A 27,466-nucleotide genomic window follows, 5' to 3' on the forward strand; every position below is an offset into this window, starting at 1 on the left:
GTGGTCGTGTTACAGTTTTGACTTAAATCTGCTTGAAAATCTATGCCAAGACCTGAAAATGGTTGTCTAGCAATGATCAACAACCAAATTGACTGAGCTTGAAGAATTTTGAAAAGAATAATGGGCAAATGTTGCACAATCCCGCTGTGGAAGGCTCTTTGAGACTTGTATTGGTGATGTTGAATACTTATCTAATGAAGATATATTAGTGTTTTATTTGTTTATTATTTTTACAAATGTTCGAATTTTTGTTCCACTTTGACATTAAAGTATTTTGTGTACATAATTGACAATCAAGTTTAATCCCACTTTGTAAGACAACACAATGTGGAAAAAGTCAAGGGGTGTGAATACTTTCTGAAGCCACATTAGATAGACAGGCTAGATTCTTATTTTTGGGAAGCTTGCATTCAATTGCCACACCCTGTTGCACACAACAAGCTTCCATTCCCAGTCAACTGTAAGTGCTGTTATTGTGAAGTGGAAACGTCTAGGAGCAACATCAGCTCAGCTGTGAAGTACTGTTTAGAGCTATAGCTGCCTTTCCCTTCACTGGAACTAAGGGGCCTAGCCCGATCCATGAAAAACAGTGCCAGACCATTATTCTTCCTCCACCAAACTTTACAGTTGGCACTATGCATTTGGGCAGGTAGCGTTCTCCTGGCATCCACAAAACCCAGATTCGTCCATCGGACTGCCAGATGGTGTAGAGTGATTCATCACTCCAGAGAACGCGTTTCCACTGCTCCAGAGTCCAATGGTGGCGAGCTTTACACCACTCCAGCCGAAGCTTGCCATTGTGCATGGTGATCTTAGGCTTTTGTGCGACTGCTTGCCATTGAAACGCATTTCATGAAGCTCCCGACGAACAGTTATTGTGCTAACGTTGCTTCCAGATGTAGTTTGGAACTCGGTAGTGAGTGTTGCAACCGAGGACTGAGGATTTTTACGCACCACGCGCTTCAGCACTCGGTGGTCCCATTCTGTGAGCTTGTGTGGCCTACCACTTCGCGGCTGAGCCGTTGTTGCTCCTAGACGTTTCCACTTCACAATAACAGCACTTACAGTTGACCGGGGCAGCTCTAACAGGGCAGAAATTTGACGAACTGACTTGTTGGAAAGGTGTCATCCTATGACAGTGCCACGTTGAAAGTCACTGAGCTCTTCAGTAAGGCCATTCTACTGCCAATGTTTGTCTATGGAGATTGCGTGGCTGTGTGCTCGATTTTATACACCTGTCAGCAATGGTTGTGGCTGAAATAGCCAAATCCACTCATTTGAAGGGGTGTCCACATACTTTTATTTATATATACAGTACCAGTTAACAGTTTGGACACACCTACTCATTCAAGGGTTTTTCTTTATTTTTACAATTTTCTACATTGTAGAATAATAGTGAAGACATCAAAACTATTAAATAACACATATGGAATCATGTAGTAACCAAAAAAGGGTTAAACAAATCAAAATATGTTTTAGATTTTAGATTCTTCAAAGTAGCCACCCTTTCCCTTGATGACAGCTTTGCACACTATTGGCATTCTCTCAACCAGCTTCATGAGGAATGCTTTTCCAACAGTCTTGTAGGAGTTCCCACATATGCTGAGCACTTGTTGGCTGCTTTTTCTTCACTGTGCGGTCCAAATCATCCCAAACCATCTCAATTGGGTTGAGGTCGGGTGATTGTGGAGGCCAGGTCATCTGATGCAGCACTCCATCACTCTCCTTGGTCAAATAGCCCTTACACAGCCTGGAGGTGTGTTTTGGGTCATTGTCCTGTTGAAAAACAAATGATAGTCCCACTAAACGCAAACCAGATGGGATGGTGTATCGCTGCAGAATGCTGTGGTATCCATGCTGGTTAAGTGTGCCTTGAATTCAAAATCAATCACAGACCGTGTCACCAGCAAAGCACCATCACACCCCCTCCTCCATGCTTCACGGTGGGAACCACATATGCGGAGATCATCTGTTCACCTACTCTGCGTCTCACAAAGACACGGCGGTTGGAACCAAAAATCTCAAATTTGGACTCATCAGACCAAAGGACAGATTTCCACCGTGTCTAATGCAGCCGGCCGCGACCGGGAGACTCATGGGCGGCGCACAATTGGCCCAGCGTCGTCCAGGGTAGGGGAGGGAATGGCCGGCAGGGATGTAGCTCAGTTGATAGAGCATAGCGTTTGCAACGCCAGGGTTGTGGGTTTGATTCCCACGGGGGGCCAGTATAAAAAAAATATAAAATATTTTAAAAAAATGTATTCACTAACTGTAAGTCGCTCTGGATAAGAGCGTCTGCTAAATGACTAAAATGTAAATGTAAATGTAATGTCCATTGCTCATGTTTCTTGGCCCAAGCAGGTATCTTCTTCTTATTGGTGTCCTTTAGTATTGTTTTCTTTGCAGCAATTCAACCATGAAAGCCTGAGTCACGCAGTCTCCTCTGAACAGTTGATGTTGAGATGTGTTTGTTACTTGAACTCTGTGATGCGTTTATTTGGCATGGAATCTGAGGTGCAGTTAACTCTAATGAACTTATTCTCTGCAGCAGAGGTAACTCTGGGTCTTCCTTTCCTGTGGCGGTCCTCATGAGAGCCAGTTTCATCATAGCACTTGATGGTTTTTGCGACTGCACTTGAAGAAACTTTCAAAGTTCTTGAGATTTTCCGTATTGACTGACCTTCATTTCTTAAAGTAATGATGGACTGTCATTTCTCTTTGCTTATTTGTTGTTCTTGCCATAATATGAAGAAAAAGCCATATCTCAGACTGCACATCTTAATCTTTTCTTTTTATTGGTTTTTTCTTTGCAACTCTGCCTAGAAGGTCAGCATCCCGGAGTCGCCTCTTCACTGTTGACGTTGAGACTGGTGTTTTGCGGGTACTATTTAATGAAGCTGCCAGTTGAGGACCTGTGAGGCGCCTGTTTCTAGACACTCTAATGTATTTGTCCTCTTGCTCAGTTGTGCACGGGGTCTCCCACTCCTCTTTCTATTCTGATTAGAGCCAGTTTGCGCTGTTCTGTGAAGGGAGTAGTACAGAGCGTTATATGAGATCTTCAGTTTCTTGGCAATTTCTCGCATGGAATAGTCTTCATTTCTCAGAACAAGAATAGACTGACAAGTTTCAGAAGAAAGTTATTTGTTTCTGGCCATTTTGAGCCTGTAATCGAACCCACAATTGCTGATGCTCCAGATACTCAACTAGCCTCAAGAAGGCCCGTTTTGTTGCTTCTTTCAGCTGTGCTAAGATAATTGCAAAAGGGTTTTCTAATGATCATTGCTTCTTTCAGCTGTGCTAACATAATTGCAAAAGGGTTTTCTAGTGATCAATTAGCCTTTTTAAAATGATAAACTTGGATTAGCAAACACAACGTGCCATTGGAACACAGGACTGATGGTTGCTGATAATGGGCCTATGTAGATATTCCATAAAAAATCTTCAGGTTCCAGCTACAATATCCATTTACAACATTAACAATGTCTACACTGTATTGCTGATCAATTTGATGTTATTTTATTGGACAAAACAATTGCTTTTCTTTCGAAAACATGGACATTTCTAAGTGATCCCAAACTTTTGAACGGTAGAGTGTGTGTATGTATATATACAGTGGGGAGAACAAGTATTTGATACACTGCCGATTTTGCAGGTTTTCCTACTTACAAAGCATGTAGAGGTCTGTAATTTTTATCATAGGTACACTTCAACAAAAATCCAGAAAATCACATTGTATGATCTTTAAGTAATTAATTTGCATTTTATTGCATGACATAAGTATTTGATATGTCAGAAAAGCAGAACTTAATATTTGGTACAAAAACCTTTGTTTGCAATTACAGAGATCATAAGTTTCCTGTAGGTCTTGACCAGGTTTGCACACACTGCAGCAGGGATTTTGGCCCACTCCTCCATACAGACCTTCTCCAGATCCTTCTTACTGGTTGGTAGGTGATCAAATACTTGTGTCATGCAATAAAATGCAAATTAATTACTTAAAAATCATACAATGTGATATTCTGGATTTTAAAAAACATATTCTGACCAGTACAACTCTTAAAACGACATGGCACAAAGTCCGTGGCACTGCCTCTCATGGCAAACAAATGAGAATCCCTAACTAAAGTAAAATAGCCATTCAGATACTGGGGAGACCATGCCATGTAAGATTTTGTGTGTCAATCACATTTTCAGCCGAATGACCCTTTTATCAACCGTTAGCCACTTACTAGTTCCCTTAATTGATTTTAACACATACAGCAATGTATTAACACTTACTGTAGATTGCAGCTGCCAATCAAGTAAGCTGTGGGAAAAGTGTATTCAGTGTGAAGCGGAAGCAATGTACAGCAATGTGTCCTAGCTATCATCACTAACGATAAAGCAGTTATTAATATTTCTGTCTTGGGGAAAGTTCTGATCCTCATATCAGCCTATGCTCTGGGCTAGAGAGAGGGCGAGGCGTTTACCTTGAGGCAATTTACTGCTCCCATCTGTTTGATAAGCAGATAATTCAGCCCACATCAAAGATGGCTGCCGACTTTGAACCTCCATGCCAGGTGCCTTTCTGACAAATCACATTAATTATGCTTCAGGAACTCTTGATGAAACTAATGATAATCAGAGTCAGGTTTTGTTTTGTTTTCCCTCAGCGGTTGTGATTGGTCATTGGATTGATGAAGATAATAATTTGGAGAGCGATATGTGGGTGTAGTTGACGTCATTCGTTGCTCATTTGTTTTGTTGGCCTTTTATTTACCTGCATCTCCTGACTTGTTCAGCCTGCCCAGTGTACACATGTGATATGCATGCTCTGTTTGTCCGATGAGAGAGTGAATGCATCTGACACCACCGATCCTGGCCTCCCATTGTGGGGAGGTTTTTGTTTATGATTGGTGAGCGCTTCTCTTCTCACGTCCGTCCCTGTGCTGGTCCTAGGAGTATTTAATAACCGAGAGTTACCGCTCTTGCTCTTGACTCCGGTTGAGATACATTTAGAGATTAGTGTTTTTCTCCCCCAAAGCCAAGCACGGTCCATATCAATAGGCCCAGTCACTCAGGGAAGGCCAGGATGTTTACGCTGGGATTGAAAGTACATCATGTATGCTTTCCTTAGACATTCAATAACACAACACAGTTAAATGGCTGCTTAGTGCCTAGCTACCTAGCTACACACTGGTGTTTCTGTATCTACTGTCATACTGCATACAGGTGTGTGAGAGCATAGTGAGGGCAGTTTTTATTTCCATTATGAGTTTGTTTGCGCATATGGATGTTGGGACTGTCAGGGTTTCAGAGGAGTGGCCCAGCGTTCCGTCTTTTCAAAGCCCTGTTCTCAGATCCACCCTCCCTGAGTCACACTGTACTCATAGCCTACATTACTTTGGTCTTGTTCAAATTATACTTGCTTTGTATTGATCTGTGTAATAGGTACATGTGGTGGTGAATGTGTGTCTTTTTTCCCTTTTGCCTCGTTTGTTAAGTCTATTCTCAACAACCTTGTGCCATTCTTTTCCTTTACAGAGATGCTCTGAATCTCCTGAAAAGGTTCCCTGATTCCAAGGCAGCTCCAGTTACGGTAGCCCCAGCAACGGTTGTCCCCAGTCCAGTGGCCACCGTAGCAGCTGCCCCGCTCCCCCCAGGCAGCAGGCCCATGTACCCACCTCAATCCATACCTGGCAAGCCTGGAGCACCGGTAAGTACAAACACAGCAAACTGCCCTAGCACTAAACACTCACATTTCCAAATTGAGATCTACACAAAGTGCTCATGGGCCTAGGGCTTGATTTTGGATGGGCAAAAGTCCTCTAAGAAAGTGCATGACTGCCGTGCACCTCAACACAGTGGAAAACATCATGATGTTGGAAGAGCATGTCAGGGCCAGGGTTAGAGACGAGTGGGTTTGACTCTTCAAGGCTCACTGGTTTGCGAGGAGATAAAGGGAGACAGGGACCACCTCAAGGTTAGTATGACTCACTATGGGCTCCTACCCTCCCTACCCTATACACACACACACACTCTACCTTGCCTTCTCTCAGTGCTGCAATTCACTGAAGATGATGGGCATTACCCACAATTTATCAAGATCTATGGGGCGGCAGGTAGCTTAGTGGGTAAGAGCGTTGTGCCAGTAACCGAAAGGTCGCTGGTTCTAAACCCCGAGCCGACTAGGTGAAAAATCTGTCGATGTGCCCTTAAGCAAGGCATTTAACCCTAATTGCTGATGTAAGTCGCTCTGGATAAGAGCGTCTGCTAAATGACTAAAATGTAAATGTAAATCTATGATTGGTTGAATTGAGGCCACGTTGTCACAGATTCACATAGAAGGTTCACGTTGATTGATTGACTCCTGACTTCACATTACTAATTTGTCTGTAAGTGTTGGAGCCTCGTTCTAGCCTTATGTAACATTTGTATAATGTCCTGTGGGGGAGGAACAGCAGATTGATAAGTCCCTCATTCAGAAAGTTCAAATATTTTCCACTGTGCCTATCGGTATTTAAATGCCGTGATTTGTGGCTTTCATGTCCTTAATTTCCTCCTGTTTATTCCTGTTTTGGCACCTCTTCCCATGTACTGGTAGTAATAAGCATTTTAGTGCCGGTCAGTGAGATTGGTGAGTGGACACAGTTATTTTGTATTCCAGCTGGGTTTGGAAGAAATACTAGGTAATTAACCAAACACAAACAACTAGACTTCAGATACAAACAAACACTGTAGTGCCATTCTGCTCCAGAGTTTATAAATAATTGGTCTTAGAAGATATTAGCAGTGTCTTAATAGTCCCCCTGAGTCCCCCTAAGCCATATGTGTTGTGATAGGTTTGCTATGAAACAGATCCTTATCGTTGTTTGCACAATGGAGAGTTTACTCACAGCCCCCATGCTCCAATGCAAAGTGAGCATGAAGGCCTATCGCCTTACTCCTCACGCACAGAGAGACCTAGCCATCAGATAGACCGACAGACAGAGACCTAGGGCTTGGGGCTGTGCAGGGGGTATCCAGACCTAATCATCTGGTCAGTGGAGACAGTGTAGAGAGCTGAAGACATGGACCTCTGACAGTGTCCTGACCAACTCCTCTAACCTCACTGTATTTTGGAATGCGTGCTGTTGACAGCATTTTCTATGTTCTGGCACCAAGGTCACAGTGTTAACAGGACACCATGTAAAAATGTATTTATTGATTGACTGGTTGATTGATGAAGCCCTTTGGTTTGATATGTGTATGACGTCTGTAAGCCGTGCATAACATTGGTGTTGATAGCCATCCCTCCCTCCCGGCTTAGCGAGGGAGTAACCGTATGTAGACGAGAGCACCAGTAACCTCCAACACAGGCACTGTCTCAACATGCCTGTTAAAAACATAGAGGAGACGGATAGAGAGACGATCGGCTTTGGTTTCCTCAGGTTTATCTCGCTCTCTCTATGAAAATGCCCTTGCAGCTCAGTGACTGCTGGGACTCCAAATGAGACATCAGTATCACCTCGGTTTCCTTTGACAGACGGCGGGTGAGGAGGCGGGAGGGAGGCTCCTGGGTCTCTTGATAAGTCAGAATAAGCCCACCTCCAGTGATAAGATAACACTTTAACATATTTCTAAGTTGTAAGGTGATGGGGGAATTTGTTTTCAATAATCTGATGATGTGAGGGAATAGGATACTGTGGTATGATGACTCACATACACATAGGTTTCTCTGGCCTGTCAGTCTATAACTGCCGAATAACGGCACCTCGACTTTTGCTTTAGTTTTGTTATTGAACATATTTGTACTTTTATTTGATAGCTTTGTTTTGTTAAGCCTGATTGAATGCCTTTGTTTAGAGTAGGCTAGTGTTTATTGGACAATTCTGTATTGTGAGGTGGATAGAAGGCTCCTCCTGTACTCAGAGCCCAGACCCTGGCCAAGCTAAGAGCCAGGCCTGTCCAAACACTCCAAGCAGCAGCCTCATAAAGACGACCCAGACTGGTTGGGGTTGGCCATGGTCAGGCGCCCAGCCTGCTTTCCATCCCTGCCTCTTTCTCACTGTAATGGGGATGGAAAGATCCTGTTTATTTTTATGACTTTGCTGAGTACTAAATGTAGCATTACTGCAGAAGGGGTTACAGCAGGAAAGATTTACACAGGAAATTAGGAAATTACATGCTGGATTTAGTCACAATGGTTATTTCAGTAATGTTTACAAAAATGGCACAGGATTCCTCCTTGTCTTGTTTGCCATATTGGAGTTTATTGGGTTTTTAGTATCTAGTAAAGAACCTTGCATGTCAATATGTTTCATGCTAATTGTATTTCCAAGACATTACATCGACTGGTCGCAATAAATGACCACCTCTGAGTTGGTCCTATTTTTTGTTCAACAACATCGATCACAATCAATCAATCCATCTTTTGTAACAAGCTTTTCAATAGCATCGAGAGTCCTATAGCTTCAGAGGGAAATCTCTAACTTCAGATGAGTGTCTGTAACCTGTAATAGGTTACAGGGGGGGATACATTTCAGGTGAAAGTTAATTTGTCCAGAATGGAGTCATTGATGGAAGCTGAGTCATAAAGTCATCCAGAAACATAAATCTTCACAGTGACCGAGTGACAGTCTTCTCTTTTCTCCTCTCCTCTCTTTTCCTAGGGCACATTCACAGAGATCATGGCCTCCAATGTGTGGCGTGTCATTGCCCAGAGGCTAACACAGTCCAAGACCACCATCCCCCATGCCTACGCCACCGTTGACTGTGACCTGGGCGCCGTCATGCAGCTCCGCAAGTAGATGGCCAAAGGTGAGGCCACAGCACAACACAACATAACAGAACACAACACATCAGAACACTACATAACAGAACACAACACAACACATCAGAACACTACATAACAGAACACATCAGAACACTACATAACACAACACAACACATCAGAACACTACATAACACAACACAACACATCAGAACACAACACAACATAACAGGGCACAGCACAACACAAAGCTGGCTAAAGATGAAGGCTGGCTGTGTTCAAGTACGTAGTAGCACTACACGATACAACCCAGCTGAACACTCATAGGTACAGTGGGGAGAACAAGTATTTGATACACTGCCGATTTTGCAGGTTTTCCTACTTACAAAGCATGTAGAGGTCTGTAATTTTTATCATAGGTACACTTCAACTGTGAGAGACGGAATCTAAAACAAAAATCCAGAAAATCACATTGTATGATTTTTAAGTAATTTATTTGCATTTTATTGCATGACATAAGTATTTGATACATCAGAAAAGCAGAACTTAATATTTGGTACAGAAACCTTTGTTTGCAATTACAGAGATCATACGTTTCCTGTAGGTCTTGACCAGGTTTGCACACACTGCAGCAGGGATTTTGGCCCACTCCTCCATACAGACCTTCTCCAGATCCTTCAGGTTTCGGGGCTGTTGCTGGGCAATACGGACTTTCAGCTCCCTCCAAAGATTTTCTATTGGGTTCAGGTCTGGAGACTGGCTAGGCCACTCCAGGACCTTGAGATGCTTCTTACGGAGCCACTCCTTAGTTGCCCTGGCTGTGTGTTTCGGGTCGTTGTCATGCTGGAAGACCCAGCCACGACCCATCTTCAATGCTCTTACTGAGGGAAGGAGGTTGTTGGCCAAGATCTCGCGATACATGGCCACATTCATCCTCCCCTCAATACGGTGCAGTCATCCTGTCCCCTTTGCAGAAAAGCATCCCCAAAGAATGATGTTTCCACCTCCATGCTTCACGGTTGGGATGGTGTTCTTGGGGTTGTACTCATCCTTCTTCTTCCTCCAAACACGGCGAGTGGAGTTTAGACCAAAAAGCTCTATTTTTGTCTCATCAGACCACATGACTTTCTCCCATTCCTCCTCTGGATCATCCAGATGGTCATTGGCAAACTTCAGACGGGCCTGGACATGCGCTGGCTTGAGGAGGGGGACCTTGCGTGCGCTGCAGTATTTAAATCCATGATGGCGTAGTGTGTTACTAATGGTTTTCTTTGAGACTGTGGTCCCAGCTCTCTTCAGGTCATTGACCAGGTCCTGCCATGTAGTTCTGGGCTGATCCCTCACCTTCCTCATGATCATTGATGCCCCACGAGGTGAGATCTTGCATGGAGCCCCAGACCGAGGGTGATTGACCGTCATCTTGAACTTCTTCCATTTTCTAATAATTGCGCCAACAGTTGTTGCCTTCTCACCAAGCTGCTTGCCTATTGTCCTGTAGCCCATCCCAGCCTTGTGCAGGTCTACAATTGTATCTCTGATGTCCTTACACAGCTCTCTGGTCTTGGCCATTGTGGAGAGGTTGGAGTCTGTTTGATTGAGTGTGTGGACAGGTTTCTTTTATACAGGTAACGAGTTCAAACAGGTGCAGTTAATACAGGTAATGAGTGGAGAACAGGAGGGCTTCTTAAAGAAAAACTAACAGGTCTGTGAGAGCCGGAATTCTTACTGGTTGGTAGGTGATCAAATACTTATGTCATGCAATAAAATGCAAATTAATTACTTAAAAATCATACAATGTGATTTTCTGGATTTTTGTTTTAGATTCCGTCTCTCACAGTTGAAGTGTACCTATGATAAAAATTACAGACCTCTACATGCTTTGTAAGTAGGAAAACCTGCAAAATCGGCAGTGTATCAAATACTTGTTCTCCCCACTGTATATGAGCACTGTATAAGACCTGGGTGGGATTTAGCTCATAGTAGTACAGCATATCGCAATGTACAATTCATGTGGAAAGTATTCAGACCCCTTCCCTTTTTCCACATTTTGTTACATTACAACCTTATTCTAAAATTGATTTTTGGAAAGGCACACACCTATCTATATATCGTCCCACAGTTGACAGTGCATGTCAGAGCCATGAGGTCAAAACTGAGCAATCAGGGTAGAAGGGTCTTGGTCAGGGAGGTGACCAAGAACCCGATGGGCACTCTGACAGAGCTCCAGAGTTCCTCTGTGGAGATGGAAGAACCTTCCAGAAGGACAACCATCTCTGCAGCACTCCAGCAATCAGGCCTTTACGGTAGAGTGGCCAGACGGAAGCACATGACAACCCGCTTGGAGTTTGCCAAAAAGGCACCTAAAGGACTCTCAGACCATGAAAAACAAGATTATCTGATCTGATGAAACCAAGATTGAACTCTTTGGCCTGAATGCCAAGCATCACGTCTGGAGGAAACCTGTCACCATCCCTACGGTGAAGCATGGTGGTGGCAGCATCATGCTGTGGGGATGTTTTTCAGCGGCAGGGACTGGGAGACTAGTCAGGATGGAGGGAAAGATGAACAGAGCAAAGTACAGAGACATCCTTGATAAAACCTGCTCCAGAGCACTCAGTGCCTCAGATTGGGGTGAATGTTCACCTTCCAACAGGACAACGACCCTAAGCACACAGCCAAGACAACGCAGGAGTGGCTTCGGGACAAGTATCTGAATGTCCTTGAGTGGCCCAGCCAGAGCCCGGACTTGAACTCGATCTAACATCTCTGGAGAGACCTGAAAATAGCTGTGCAGCGACGCTCCCCATCCAACCTGACATACAGTGAGGGAAAAAAAGTATTTGATCCCCTATTGATTTTGTATGTTTGCCCACTGACAAAGACATGATCAGTCTATAATTGTAATGGTAGGTTTATTTGAACAGTGAGAGACAGAATAACAACAAAAAAATCCAGGAAAACGCATGTCAAAAATGTTATGAATTGATTTGCATTTTAATGAGGGAAATAAGTATTTGACACCTCTGCAAAACATGACTTAGTACTTGGTGGCAAAACCCTTGTTGGCAATCACAGAGGTCAGACATTTCTTGTAGTTGGCCACCAGGTTTGCACACATCTCAGGAGGGATTTTGTCCCACTCCTCTTTGCAGATCTTCTCCAAGTCATTAAGGTTTTGAGGCTGACGTTTGGCAACTCGAACCTTCAGCTCCTTCCACAGATTTTCTATGGGATTAAGGTCTGGAGACTGGCTAGGCCACTCCAGGACCTTAATGTGCTTCTTCTTGAGCCACTCCTTTGTTGCTTTGGCCGTGTGTTTTGGGTCATTGTCATGCTGGAATACCCATCCACGACCCAAGATTTGACAGTACATGGTCCCGTCCATCATCCCTTTGATGCGGTGAAGTTGTCCTGTCCCCTTAGCAGAAAAACACACCCAAAGCATAATGTTTCCACCTCCATGTTTGACGGTGGGGATGGTGTTCTTGGGGTCATAGGCAGCATTCCTCCTCCTCCAAACACGGCGAGTTGATGCCAAAGAGCTCGATTTTGGTCTCATCTGACCACAACACTTTCACCCAGTTCTCCTCTGAATCATTCAGATGTTCATTGGCAAACTTCAGACGGGCCTGTATATGTGCTTCCTTGAGCAGGGGTGACCTTACAGGCGCTGCAGGATTTCAGTCCTTCACAGCATAGTGTGTTACCAATTGTTTTCTTGGTGACTATGGTCCCAGCTGCCTTGAGATCATTGACAAGATCCTCCTGTGTAGTTCTGGGCTGATTCCTCACCGTTCTCATGATCATTGCAAATCCACGAGGTGAGATCTTGCATGGAGCCCCAGGCCGAGGGAGATTGACAGTTCTTTTGTTTCTTCCATTTGCGAATAATCGCACCAACTGTTGTCACCTTCTCACCAAGCTGCTTGGCGATGGTCTTGTAGCCCATTCCAGCCTTGTGTAGGTCTACAATCTTGTCCCTGACATCCTTGCGGAGCTCTTTGGTCTTGGCCATGGTGGAGAGTTTGGAATCTGATTGATTGATTGCTTCTGTGGACAGGTGCCTTTTATACAGGTAACAAACTGAGATTAGGAGCACTCCCTTTAAGAGTGTGCTCCTAATCTCAGCTCGTTACCTGTATAAAAGACACCTGGGAGCCAGAAACCTTTCTGATTGAGAGGGGATCAAATACTTATTTCCCTCATTAAAATGCAAATCAATTAATAAAAATTTTGACATGCATTCTTCTGGACATTTTTGTTGTTATTCTGTCTCTCACTGTTCAAATAAACCTACCATTAAGATTATAGACTGATCATTTCTTTGTCATTGGGCAAACGTACAAAATCAGCAGGGGATCAAATACTTTTTTCCCTCACTGTAGCTTGAGAGGTTCTGCATAGAAGAGTGGGAGAAACTCCCCAAATGCAGGTGTGCCAAGCTAGTTGCGTCATACCCAAGAAGACTCGAGGCTGTAATCGCTGCCAAAGGTGCTTCAACAAATTACTGAGTAAAGGTTTGGGATACGTATGTAAATGTGATATTTCTGTTTTCTTTTATACATTTGCCAAATTTTCTAAAAAAATGTTTTTGCTTTGTCATTATGTGGTATTGTGTGTAGATTAGATTGATGAGGGGGGGAAATCAATTTCATCAATTTTTGAAATAAGGCTGTAATGTAACAAAATGAGGAAAAAGTCAAGGGGTATGAATTCGTTCCGAATGCACTGTATATAACACAGTACAGAACGGGAGAACGGGAGAAGAACATGGGGAGGGAGATGGAGAAACTGAATAAGATATGGAGAGAGGAGGGGTGGTTTTTGTTGTGTTGTGATCTGATGTGAAGTGATTAGGCAGGCCTGGCAGTGTCTAACCCATTCTGTCCTGCCTGTGCTCCTCTCACAGTCTCACCTCTCATCCCATCTCTCCACCAATGAAATTAGCCAAAGCATTTTGCACAACATGTGTTCCATGTTACTTCTGCTGAATGGCTATTCTCAGTGAAGGGTGGTACATGTACTCTCCAAGACAAGAGAGAGTGGGAACATCATAAGAATGTCATAACAACCACCCAAGGGTGTTTTTTAAACTTGGACCAGAGCCAGTCCAGAAACCAGAAACCCCTGGAGATGTGAAGGGGTGACGTGAGGTCCCAAGTTGTTACTTCTCAGTTTACATGGTCAGGTGAAACTCCTGGTTCTGCTCATTATTCCCTATGAGAGATGAACACAATGCAAAGTCTCCTCATTAAATATAAACCTGACAGTTAAACCCCACTGTATTTATATTCTCTTCAAGATGACATTGAATTTAATACATTTCCGTTTCCTGGGATGAAAGAATTAACATATGATTTAGCCTGATTTGATCAACATACATACTGCTCTTCAGCCCTGTTTCAGCCCTGTGTGTCTGTGCTGCAGAATAAACAGACAGAGAGACTGGCCATTCCAGTCCTATTAGCAGCAGGGTTGTGTGTGTGTGTTGAGGGATTCTCTTTCCGTCCGGTTGTTTTCCCTGGCTCTCTTTGTTCAGAAGCACAGTGATTTCACGGTTAGCTCGTTAGTCATCCCACTAAGAGCATTCATAACCGTTTTGTGCTAATAGGCACTCCTATACAGCCCAGTGTTAACGCCATGCCAGGCACTGCCACCACACCATGGGCACTGTATGGAGAGAGCAGAGAGAGGGAGAGGTATAGAGGAGATAAAGAAAGAGAAGGAGGATAGATGGAGGACCGAGAGAATTAGAGAGACGGGAGAGGCAGGACAGAAGGTCAGGGAAGTTGAAGGAGAAAGCTTATTTTTATTAGAACAGTAATAGAAAGTTGTGGGTGTTCTCTAAAGGAGTGGTTTTAGTTTTTTTAGGTTTTATTTATTCGCACCAAAGAAAATAAGTGATAGACAAAACAGTACAGATAAAAAACTGGTAAACATGGTGTGCAAGTGAGGTTGGAAGCCCAAAAGGGCTTATATGAAAACCACACTACAAATATAGGGACCAAAAAAAAAGTAAAGTAAGTGTTGGTTTGTTAAACTGGACATTGTTGTGAGAGAAAGTGTATGGGTGGGTTGGTGGTTGAGTTTATATTGTACTGGGTGGGGGAGTGGAGGGTATTTGGTCATATAGAACCTGACCTTTTCTCTACCACCCAGTTGCCCCTCACCCAGTCCCCCCTGCCCTGTTTGATAACACTGCCCTTCAACTGGAGGAGAGAAGAATGGAAAATAAACTCCACTAGTAACAACAGTAACAGTATAAGGCCTCTCTTGGTTCTAAACACACATAATTAGCATGTCTGATTCTCTCACAATGTACGTCATCCTATAGCTTGCATACCAGATGTCATCTGCCATGCTCTTTGGAGCAGTTGGTATGGAGATACTTTGCTCTGGTGCTTTGGCGAATAAGAAAGTATTTTTTTTAAACCTCCTGCTTTGGGCTGGATGTATCAATGTGTAGTTCATACATGCATAATATATGAGCAGAATTACTGTCTTACCTCAATTAGCCATGAAATCCCAAGTTTGAAAGCAACTGTATTCTTGAAGCGGTGCTGTGTCATTTTTCCTACATTTCTCCCCTCGTGGGCCAGCTCCCTAGCAATTTGAGTTCTAGCCAATGAGCTTCAGCCCCTCACATTTGAGTGACGGCTAGCAAGAGGCCTGTCCAGTGTTATCCAATGAGGTCGCAGTGGACACAGCAGAGAGAGAGCAATGACGTGGTGCACATATCTACACATATGTGACATAGTACGCAATTTTCAGGGACCACTTTTGGCTTGAGTGCTACTTTCAGAACTACAGGCTAAAAAGTATGCAAAAGTACCAGAGAATCTCTCAAAATTGCCTGACTAACAGCACTTGAATGATAGATCTGTAGTGTTTGTCAAGTGTTGTCTCCTTTCTTTCCAGCGGAGATCAAAGTGTCTGTCAATGATTTCATCATCAAGGCAGCTGCTGCTACATTCAGAGGAAATATTGCCTACCCTGCCAGTTTCTAGCAATGTTCATTTTCAAAAAACGATATGTTTGATATACAGCTCTGGAAAAAATTAAGAGACCACAGCAAATTGTTCTTAAATCAGCATCTCTACATGTATGACAGCCATTCCATTCCAGTGTCTGTTGAATTCCAACACAGACACACCTCATTCTACTGAATTAGGTACTGATTAGGTGATCACATGAACCAAATCTTATTTAATGAGGAAAAGTATAAAAACCACTACTGTGGTCATCACTATCCTCTTGCAATAGGACCAGCTGGATGGCAAAAACAGTGCTAATATTACCTCAAAAGTAATATTAATCAAAAAGAACTATTGACCATGCCAAAAGAGTTGAAAAGGAATGTTTTGAGTGAGGAAAAGAAGGGTTCAATTCTGGCTTTACTGGCAGAGGGATACAGTGAGCGTCAGGTTGCTTCCATCCTTAAAATTTCAAAGACGGCGGTTCATAAGAACAAGGTCAAGCAGCAGACATTGGGGACAACAAAGCTACAGATCGGCAGAGGGCGAAAACGACACTCTACTGACCGGGATGACCGCCAACTCATTCGAATGTCACTCAACAACTGTAGGATGACATCAAGTGACCTACAAAAAAGAATGGCAAACGGCAGCTGGGGTGAAGTGCACGGCGAGGATGGTTTGAAACAGGCTCCTAGGGGCAGGGCTGAAGTCGTGCAAAGCTAGAAAAAGAGCCCTTCATCAATGATAAGCAAAGAAGAGCCAGGCTGAGGTTTGCAAAAGACCATAAGGATTGGACCGTAGAGGACTGGAGTAAGGTCATCTTCTCTGATGAGTCCAATTTTGAGCTTTGCCCAATACCTGGTCGTCTAATGGTTAGACGGAGACCTGGAGAGGCCTACAAGCCACAGTGTCTCGCACCCACTGTGAAATTTGGTGGAGGATCGGTGATGATCTGGGGGTGCTTCAGCAAGGCTGGAATCGGGCAGATTTGTCTTTGTGAAGGACGTATGAATCAAGCCACGTACAAGGTTGTCCTGGAAGAAAACTTGCTTCCTTTTGCTCTGACATTGTTCCCCAACTCTGAGGATTGGTTTTTCCAGCAGGACAATGCGCCATGCCACACAGCCAGGTCAATCAAGGTGTGGATGGAGGACCACCAGATCAAGACCCTGTCATGGCCAGCCCAATCTCCAGACCTGAACACCATTGAACACTTCTGGAATGTGATCAAGAGGAAGATGGATGGTCACAAGCCATCAAACAAAGCCGAGCTGCTTGACTGTGTGGCTGAGTGGCATAAGTCACCCAACATCAATGTGAAAGACTGGTGGAGAGCATGCCAAGACGCATGAAAGCTGTGATTGAAAATCAGGGTTATTCCACCACATATTGATTTCTGAACTGTTCCTAAGTTAAAACATTAGTATTGTGTTGTTTAAAAATGCATTTGCATTATTCGAGGTCTGACAACACAGCAACTTTTTTGTTATTTTGACCAGTTGTCATTTTCTGCAAATAAATGCTCTAAATGACAATATTTTTATTTGGAATTTGGGAGAAATGTTGTCAGTAGATTATAGAATAAAACAAAAATGTTATTTTTACCCAAACACATACCTATAAATAGTAAAACCAGAGAAACTGATAATTTTGCAGTGGTCTTGTCACGACTTCGGCCGAGGCTGCCTCCCCTCCTTGTTTGGGCAGGCTTCGGCGTTCGTCGTCACCGGAGTACTAACCACTGCCGCCCCAATCATCATCACAGTTGTCTTGTCAATCACACACACCTGGTTCTATTCCCGTAATTAGTCAGTGTATAAGTGTTCCCTCTGCCCCCTTGTCCTTGTGAACGAGGTGTTTCGGGACATGCTTGATCGCTGTCTAGTGGTCTACATTGATGACATCCTGGTGTATTCCGCTACGCGCGCCGAGCATGTGTCCCTGGTTCGCAAGGTGCTGGCCCGACTGTTGGAAAATGACCTTTATGCTAAGGCAGAGAAGTGTATGTTTTTCCAGCAGTCCGTCTCCTTCCTTGGATACCGCATTTCCTCCTCAGGTGTGGAGATGGAGGGAGATCGCATTTCAGCCGTGCGTAATTGGCCGACTCCAACCACGGTTAAGGAGGTGCAGCGCTTCCTTGGCTTTGCCAACTACTATCGGAGGTTTATCCAGGGCTTTGGCAAGGTGGCAGCTCCCATTACATCCCTGTTGAAGGGTGGGCCATCCCGGCTCCGCTGGTCTGCTGAGGGTGACCTGGCCTTCAGGAGACTGCGGGGTCTGTTCACCTCAGCGCCGGTACTGGCCCACCCCGATCCATCACTACCGTTCGTAGTGGAGGTGGATGCGTCCGAGGTAGGGATAGGCGCTGTCCTGTCCCAACGCTCGGGCACGCCACCCAAGCTCCGCCCCTGTGCTGCCTTCTCTAAGAAGCTCAGCCCGACGGAGCAGAACTACGACGTTGGTGATCAGGAGCTGTTGGCTGTTGTCCGAGCCTTGACCGTGTGGAGGCATTGGTTCGAAGTGGCGAAACACCCTTTCCTCATCTGGACGGACCACCGTAACCTGGAGTACATCCGGGCAGCGAGGAGGCTGAATCCTCGCCAGGCCAGGTGGGCCCTATTCTTCACCAGGTTTGATTTTACATTGTCATACATTCCGGGTACGAAGAACGTGAAGGCAGACGCACTGTCCCGGCTGTATGACACAGAGGAGAGGCCCAGAGACAACACCCCCATACTCACGGCCTCCTGCATTGTGGTGCCGATAGTATGGGTGATGGACGCGGATTTAGAGCAGGCATTACGCACAGATCCATCTCCACTGCAGTGTCCAGCTGGGCTGCGGTACGTGCCTGCTCTTATCCGTGATAGTCTGATCTTCTGGGCACACACGTCACCCTCCTCTGGTCACCCAGGTATCGGCCGTACAGTGCGCTGCGTGACCGGAAAGTACTGGTGGCCTACCTTGGCTAAGGACGTGAGGGTGTACGTCTCCTCCTGCTCAGTGTGCGCCCAAAGTAAGGCACCTAGGCACCTCCCACCGGATAAGCTACAACCCTTACCAGTTCCACTACGACCATGGTCTCATCTTAGTATTGATTTTCTGACTGATCTTCCCCTCTCCCAAGGTAACACCACCATCCTGGTCGTTGTGGACCGCTTCTCCAAGTCCTGCCGCCTCCTTTCTCTGCCCGGTCTCCCCACGGCCCTGCAGACTGCGGAGGCCCTGTTTACTCACGTCTTCCGGCACTACGGAGTGCCAGAGGATATAGTGTCTGACCGAGGTCCCCAGTTCACATCCAAGGTTTGGAAGGCGTTCATGGAACGTCTGGGGGTCTCGGTCAGCCTGACCTCTGGGCTCCACCCCGAGAGTAATGGGCAGGTGGAACGAGTAGATCAGGATGTGGGTAGGTTCCTGCGGTCCTACTGCCAGGACCGGCCGGGGGAGTGGTCGGTGTTCTTGCCATGGGCAGAATATGCCCAGAACTCTCTCCGCCACTCCTCTACTAACGTAACACCATTCCAATGTGTTTTAGGTTACCAACCGGTTCTGGCACTGTGGCACCAGAGCCAGACCGAGGCTCCTGCGGTGGATGACTGGTTTCGGCGCGCGGAGGAGACGTGGGACGCTGCCCACGTTCACCTCCAGCACGCTGTGTGTTGTCAGAAGGCCAACGCTGACCGTCACCGCAGGGAGGCCCCGGTTTTCATACCAGGGGATCGGGTCTGGCTCTCAACCTAGAATCTGCCCCTCCGCCTGCCCTGCCGGAAGCTGAGCCCGCGGTTTGTGGGGCCATTCAAAGTCCTGAGGAGAATCAACGAGGTTACTAATAGGTTGTTACTCCCCCCTGATTACCGAATGAACCCCTCGTTTCATGTGTCTCTCCTCAGGCCGGTGGTGGTTGGTCCGCTCCAGGAGTCTGAGGTGCGGGAGGTTCCTCCACCTCCTCTTGACATCGAAGGGGCCCCGGCATACTCTGTCCGTTTCATCCTGGAATCGAAGCGTCGGGTGGGGGGCCTTCAGTACCTTGTGGAGTGGGAGGGGTACGGTCTGGAGGAACGGTGCTCGGTCCCGTTAAGGGATATCCTCGATCCCTCCCTGTTGCGGGATTTCCACCGTCGCCATCCGGCTCGCCCTGCTCCGCGTCCTTCTGGGCGTCCCTGAGGCCGGGGTCGGTGCGCTGCTGGAGCTGCGTGTCGCGGGGGGTGGGGTACTGTCACGACTTTGGCCGAGGCTGCCTCCCCTCCTTGTTCGGGCAGGCTTCGGTGTTCGTCGTCACCGGAGGACTAACCACTGCCGCCCCAATCATCCTCACAATTGTCTTGTCAATCACACACACCTGGTTCTATTCCCCTAATTAGTCAGTGTATAAGTGTTCCCTCTGCCCCCTTGTCCTTGTGGGTGATTGTTTGTTGTGGAGGTTAGTGAAGCTCAGTGGAGCTTGTGTATTTTGTATCGACGGGAGTATTTTCCCGTGTGCCTTGTATTTTACAGTGCACCTGTTTTGTGCCCTGGAGTGTGTGTGACGCATTTCTGCGTAAACCTGTATTTTTCGGATTAAAGCCTGTTTCTGTGATTTGCCCTCCTGCGCCTGACTCCTTCAACACCACCTTATCACAGGTCTCTTAATTTTTTCCAGAGCTGTATGTGCCCATAGAAAGTATACAACCCTTTGCACAAATGTCACAGTTTTGCCTCACAGCCTGGAAGGTAAATGCATTAAATTATGCACACACACAAAACATCTGGGAGTGTATACTCTCTAGGCACTGTATGTATTCATTTATCTACTGGGATCAGGGATACGTACAGGCTTCCAGTGTTATTCGGCTTCAGTTTCCTGAGCAACAAAGCCACATCACATCACAGTTACAGATCCCCTGAAGCCATTCCTCTACAACCGTCCGTGGTTCAAACACCCCCATGTATATTTATCAACTGACTGTCTGGTGGCAGGCTGAGGCACAGAGCCTGCTATCGTCTGGCTGATGGAGGAACCTATAAATAGACACCAATTCCCAGTTAATTCTATCCTGTCTTTCCCCCATTTGATGGGAATTCTGAGGAAATTGGCTGAGTATTAATCTCTAACCAAACAGGTTTTCAAAATTAATTTTCAAAATTATTCATGGCGAGGAAAGAGAGAGAAGGTTAAAAGGCATCCTTGTCTCATCTTAGTAGGGAAATGTCTGTCGATTTTCCATTCTCTGTGTTTTACCTGGGGCTTTCCTTGATAAATTACAATGCCTTATTCCGTGCTTTCTCCTGTAGTTCCTTATGTAGGGTCTCCCCCCCCCCCTCTCCTCTTACCCTCTGTGTGAAGACTGGGAATGTAATCACCAAGCAAACTCCCTGGGATTCAGCTGGGTGCCTTGGCTAGTACAATTTGGGGAGAGGATAAGCCTTGATTTTCATAATGTGCATTTTGAATATGAATGTGGCTCCTTTGTGTGACTGACTGTATCCATGGAAACAGAGACAGAGGTGAATAGAAGATGAGACCATGTCTCACCACTTTGTTAGGCCCTGTGGTCCTGCCTTTTGTCAGAGCACTGAATCTACTGTAACACTGGCCCATTCACCTTTCACCCTGACCCACCCTTACTTCTGTGGAAACATTATCATATCTTATCTCTTATCTTATCAATCGTGGGGATAGGACAGGGTATACCAAATTACTCTGTCCTGTCTTATGAAGGCCATGGATGGATTGTTATTGAGTCTCTATCTTCCTTGAGTCCCTTTTCCTCTTCCATCCCTCCACTCTCTCTTCCCCTCAGTCCTCTTCTCCTCCTCCTTGAATCTCATCTGACAGAATCTGTCCTGACCTCTGACCTTTTCCTTTAGGAGCTGCCGGAGGTCAACGTGACCTGGTCGGGGGTGGGGCCCCAGGCGCTGGACTCCATCAGCATCTCCATCGCTGTGGTGACCGAGAAGGGCCTCATTACCCCCATTATCACAAACGCTGCTGACAAGGGAGTGCAGGAGATCTCCGCTAATACCAAGATATGGTGGAAGACTACTGATACCTGGGTACTGTGGAGCTCGTAATTCAGAATGGGGGCCTGTGCTGTTGGAGAAATACATGCCAGTGAGCTTCTAACTATCCCGGGCGGAGTGGAATAAAATAATTAAATGTTACAGTATCTGAAATGGAATTAGCTGTCTCCATTATTTAGTGGCAGTTACAAAGCACTCAAATTAAAGTTCTATAAAATGAGTGTAGAACGGTAATATCACCAGCAGCCCCTTAGCCTTGAGGCTGTGGCTGAATCCCAAATCACCCTTGACCCTCCATTTGCACATTCACGCGTGCCTCTACAATATGAGCGTGTCCCAAAGCTGAGGGTGTGAAAATAATGGAGGGTGTAAGGGCTAATTAGACCCTCCAATAGCCACTTCGACATAGTCCGCTATGCTGCCGGCTTCAGAGCAAAGGGGTATGCCATAATGCACTGCATAATTGTTTTAAGTTGCACAAGTTCACTTTTTTTTTTTGACACCTGTATTTGTTTGTCAGATTTCGAGACTTGACACATGTAACATTGGAAATACCTCCCAAATTAAATGTGTAACTGTTACTGAGGTTTATATCTTGTAAAACGACAGGGTGAATTTTCTCATTTGAATTTCATGCTCATTTTATTATTTAAATGTGGAACATGAATTGCATCATTCAAGTCACGAGTGTGTCCCGAAGTTGATTGGTTTATTTGATCCCCTCGCCAGTCTTGAAGTCACCCTCAGAGTTTCGTCAGCAACACTTGACAACGGAGGGCCCTCCAATCGAGTTGGTAAGGGCCAGGGGCTGGTTTCGGATTCACTGTGTAACTGCATTCCTCAGGTGATTTCTTTAGAAAGGTCAGGCTGTGTAATGAGTTGTAGTGTGGGGGCTCATTCTGAATCACTCTCTAAGTAAACACATTAGCAGGGTTGGTGGTGTTTACCTTCCTGGACAGGGACCAGAGAGTGTTGTGCTTCAGGCTTAAACCACACCATTATTTGCATAATTTTTTGCAGCTCTTAAATCTGCCACAATTGGGCTTCTCATAATGATTTTGGTGATGATGGTGGATTGCTAAAATAACTTAATCAAATGATTGACACAGTAGATAACCATACTAGTGATGGGGGAGGGGAAATCAATACAGTTACATATCGGGATATTATTTGTGACAATATCGCAATATTATTTTTGCGGCCGCTAGTCAGCTGTACCTACACCAAAACTCACCATCTTCTTTTTTAATAGTGAGCCAAATTTGTTTTCAGCTATTTAATTTCCATGACTGATCAAAACTTGTTTTCTCATGACTCGCTTATCCCCCTGCAGCAGTCGTATGGTGAGCAATATGTTTGGAACATCAAATCGCAATAAAATCGCAGTATCGAATCGCAATATATATATCATCTTGAGAATTGCAATACATATCGTATCGGCATCTAAGTATCATGATAATATTGTATCGTAAGGTCCCTGGCAATTCCCAGCCCTAAACCATACTGAATCTAGAGGGTGTATACATGTCTGTGTGATATGACACTGTAGTTATAATAATATGCCATTTAGCAGACGCTTTTATCCAAAGCGACTTACAGTCATGCGTGCATACATTTTTGTGTATGGGTGGTCCCGGGGATCGAACCCACTACCTTGGCGTTATAAGCGCCGTGCTCTACCAGTTGAGCTACAGAGGACCACCCATACATAGTTCTCTCCATCTCAGCAGCCAGCTATGAACTGAACGTGCCATGATTATGAGTAAATAAATGTACACACAGAAACACCGATATGATGAGATGAGATCACCATGCTAGATCATTTGAAGCGATTAATGGAGGGTTAAATAAGGGGCGGGTACAGAGGCCTCAGCAGCTGGGTGCACACACACACACACCAGTGCGCCAGCTTAGGAAATAGAGAATGTGACAATGTAATTCCAATGTATCCCCTGCAAATGATGCAGTGGACAACATGTTCTCCCGATCTGTGGCCAGCCACAACACATGTATTAAACACATGCACACTTGCAGTGTCACACGCACGCACGCACGCACAGTAGACTCCTGTCTGTGTGTTCCCACCCAGAGTCAGAAGCCTGGTTTGAGTTAGGGCAGAATATAAACCCCTTATTAGCAGCTAATTTAATACAACATGTGGTCTGGAAGGGGCACAGCGCGCTCAATGGCTACCATGCCTGATCCCACAAAACACATGATTGCTTTTCCTTTTCCTGCTGTTATCGCAAATGTCTCCCCATGTATTCTAATGTGTCTCTGGGTCTTTTGACTTAGTTTTTTAGTTAAAAGCAGTGTCACTGCAATATCTCTAAAGCATTTCCATTTGAATGAGCATGACATACATGAGTGTTAGATGTATTATTGCAAATCTGCTGCAGGTTGCGCAGGTTAACTCATAACCTGCAGTCCCGGCAGTTATATCCGCAGGGTGGGTCATTAAATATTGTGTGGATGAAGGCCGGATGGGTGGCGGGCGGGTTGAATAAACAGAAAACAGTAACTTAAAAATATCCATAAATGTATCATTGTTGATCAATTTATATCTATAGGCTACATTGAGGTTTTTCTTTCCTTATTTTAGGCTATCTGGCATTAGTGCATAAGCCTAATTAAGCTTTAGGGCCTAACTGTACGCGCGCCAAATAGCCTACACGACAATCGCCAAATGCTTTTGGGAACGAGCAGAAAAAGTTAACTTCGATCCATGTAGGCAAAAACGATTCAGTAAGAGAAAAGCTGCGAAATGGAGAGTTCAAAATAAAGAGAAGGGAGGGCCAGAAATGTAATGTTTGGAAAAGATTTGGTGAAGTGGTAAAATAGGATGATAGCAGTGTTATGTGTGATGATTGTGAAGCACAATACAAATTTGACAGTCACAAGATCGGGACTTCAAATAGGCCTATGGCACGTAAAGGAACTGTAGAGTCACGTACAGTATACTGTTCAGATGGGTAAATGGAAACTTAAATCTGGACACTGACTGTAGGTCCATAACCTCTCACATAGCCTTAATATTAACTCCTGCAGAATTAAGCATTTCTTGCAGTAAAATGACAAATGTAGGCTACATTTTGACGAGTGGCGAAATATGATTTTTGACATCTTGAGAGAATGCGAATGCGCAGTTAGATACCATCTGTAGAGGTGCTAACTTTATCAGTATCATAAACGCTGATAGAGCCTATTTCAACCACATAAATTATGCATCCAAGCCAAACTAAAATCTTATCAGAAACATGTTGGGTCGTTTTCACAGCTCTCTATTTCCTTATATCCAGTCAAACTGATGTCATTTGGAAATTTTACACACAAAATCTTTCCTGTTTTTTTTCTCCCTGGTCCGTAAAAGTCTTTGCTCCGCGAAAGAAGCAGAGATGGCAGAGAACTTTACCGATGTCAACTAGATTGTAGCATTCATTCTATCGATTTATGACATTCTGGAGAGCCAGGGTTTATTTAGTGTTCTAGGGCAACATATAATGACAGAAGAGAAGCTACATATACATTATCTAATTATAGACAAGTTGACTAACAAATAGCCTACCAAAATGTCAGAAATTATAAGCAGAAACATTATCTAAATCGGGAAACTAAATTCCTGCACCCCCTGTCAAAAAAATATTTCCACCGTGTCTGACTGTAGCCTACAGCAAATTTTTCTATATTAGCGAGTTAGGGCAGGGTGCAGGCCTCAGATTTTCACTTTATCAGCTATTGTCGGGCGGTTGCGAATGGGTTATTAGCAATTGCGGGCGGGTGTGTGTGAACCAACAGCTGACCCACGCACTACTAGTGTATGCATGTGAGGAAGCTATGGAGGATTTTCCACCTCACATGCACTGGGATGAGAGTCAATAACCCAGAAAACACCCACACACCAATAGAAAGTGCAACAGTGCGGCCTCCAAGCTCCTTATGTAGCATACTGATTCGTGCTCTAGTAGCATATTGATTCATGTTGACTTTTGAGTGATGGAAGGAAGCGGGTGGGGTGTTTAATTGTTTCTAAAGCACAATTACATTAGAGAACTCCTCTTCTCGTCTCTGCTCATTGAGTCATGTCAACTCCCTTACTCCAGCTTGCCAATCCACAGGCGGAGAAAGCCCACTCAAAGACAGAGAGTACACACATAATCAAGTTGGCAAAGCAGCAACATGGACTTACACACATCTGTGTGCAGGAGAGGAAAATGTATAGCCTACAATAGTAATAGGGTCTGAAGTTGAAGACCTTGGAATTGGAATCAGCGGGGTTAAACATTGATGATACAGTAGGTCTACATGCATTCAGACAAAGTGGTCAATTTTGTGTAAATAATGTTCATTTGTCATTATTCTAGTGCAGTCCCATTCCACCCCAGATGGCCTGCTTGGAACCCTCCTAAATCAAATCAGATGTTATTTGCCACATGCACCGAATACAACAGGTGTAGACCTTACAGTGAAATGCTTACTTACAAGCCCTAAACCAACAATGCAGTTTAAGGTAAAAAATTAATAAGTAAAAAAAAAAGCTAATCATTAAAGAGCAGCAGTGAAATAAAATAACAGTAGCGTGGCTATATACAGGGGGTACCGGTACAGAGTCAATGTGTGGGGGCACCGGTTAGTCGAGACTAACTCTCAATTGATTTTTCATTAAAAGCAATTGCTCACACTGTTTCCTCCCGCTCAGCCAATTTAGTTCTCATTGTGTTAATGTAAAAGTGTTGCCTTCGATGGGGTTCAACACAGTGGGATTGAACTTCACTCTGCTCTAGCTCTGTGTGTGTTGATGCCTGGGTTTATTTAAGTGATGCTAACAGAAGCTCTGGCATGAAGCCCTTTTTTAGTGAAGCATTTGGAGTATACAGTCTGAACTCTGAGTGAGGGCTGCCTTTGGAGTGTTGACTATGGCAGGCTGAAGGGAGGTTGTCAGCATTACATTATTTCAACATTATCATTGAACAATGAGGTCCATACTGTATCACTGAGACTGCTAGAAGCCTGATTGATGGATCTTATTGAACCATCACCACCTCTAGACAGTAGATCGTTGATTAGCCTATGGCTCAGAGTGGATCCCTGCAGATCTCATTCCAAAGGATCTCTGATCATCTGACTACAGTAGACGACTGACTGACTGCAGATCTGTTTTCTCCAGGCGCTGGCCCAAAATGCTCGTGATGGGAAGCTGCTTCCTCATGAGTACCAGGGAGGCTCCTTCAGGTAAACACAACACACCTTATTATCTGGGAGAGAGATAATACTAACCCTCTGTCCTTTACACCTGGAATATTATTTAGATAGATATGCTTTGTACAAATGCAGTGTAGACTATGCTGTGGGATTTGTCTCTTGGCTTGTTAGAAGGTGAACTGGTGTTTGACTCAGGTTCTTACTTAGCACTTCAACATAGTCAAAAGTTTGAGTATGCAGACATACAGGTCTACGGTGTGGGAGACCATGTGTGGCAGAAAGGTGTTCAATAGCTGTATCTGGTTCACCGGTGACTTCACTATTATAACAATCTGGAGCTTTTGTACCAGGCGCTAAGCTAGTCATTTCTTGTATAGTTCAGTAGGCTGCTGATAGGGAGCAGTCATTCATGTCCTGCTATTAGAGTTATAACCATCACAGCTAGATCATATAATATGCAAATTCTACATTATCACATGCATGCATGAAGAGAATATGTGGCCAGACGACAAGAGCTATCAATTATGTGGCCATCCATTCTAGGGGAGGGGGGGCTGTT

General features: G+C 44.8%; 1 pseudogene across 1 annotated transcript in view; it reads left to right on the top strand.

The window, feature by feature from the left end:
- The window catches only part of LOC311135294 (pyruvate dehydrogenase protein X component, mitochondrial-like), a 94,329-nt pseudogene that overhangs the window by 65,798 nt on the left and 1,065 nt on the right, over positions 1-27,466 (top strand). Inside the window, exons 6-10 of the transcript XR_014615405.1 lie at positions 5,484-5,695; positions 8,631-8,778; positions 15,650-15,708; positions 21,556-21,714; positions 26,873-26,937. The product of XR_014615405.1 is annotated as a pyruvate dehydrogenase protein X component, mitochondrial-like (transcript). The remainder of the gene's footprint in view (positions 1-5,483; positions 5,696-8,630; positions 8,779-15,649; positions 15,709-21,555; positions 21,715-26,872; positions 26,938-27,466) is intronic.

This window comes from Coregonus lavaretus (assembly GCF_964263955.1).
Source record: "Coregonus lavaretus genome assembly, chromosome: 9".
In the NCBI taxonomy this organism is placed as follows: Eukaryota; Metazoa; Chordata; class Actinopteri; order Salmoniformes; family Salmonidae; genus Coregonus; species Coregonus lavaretus.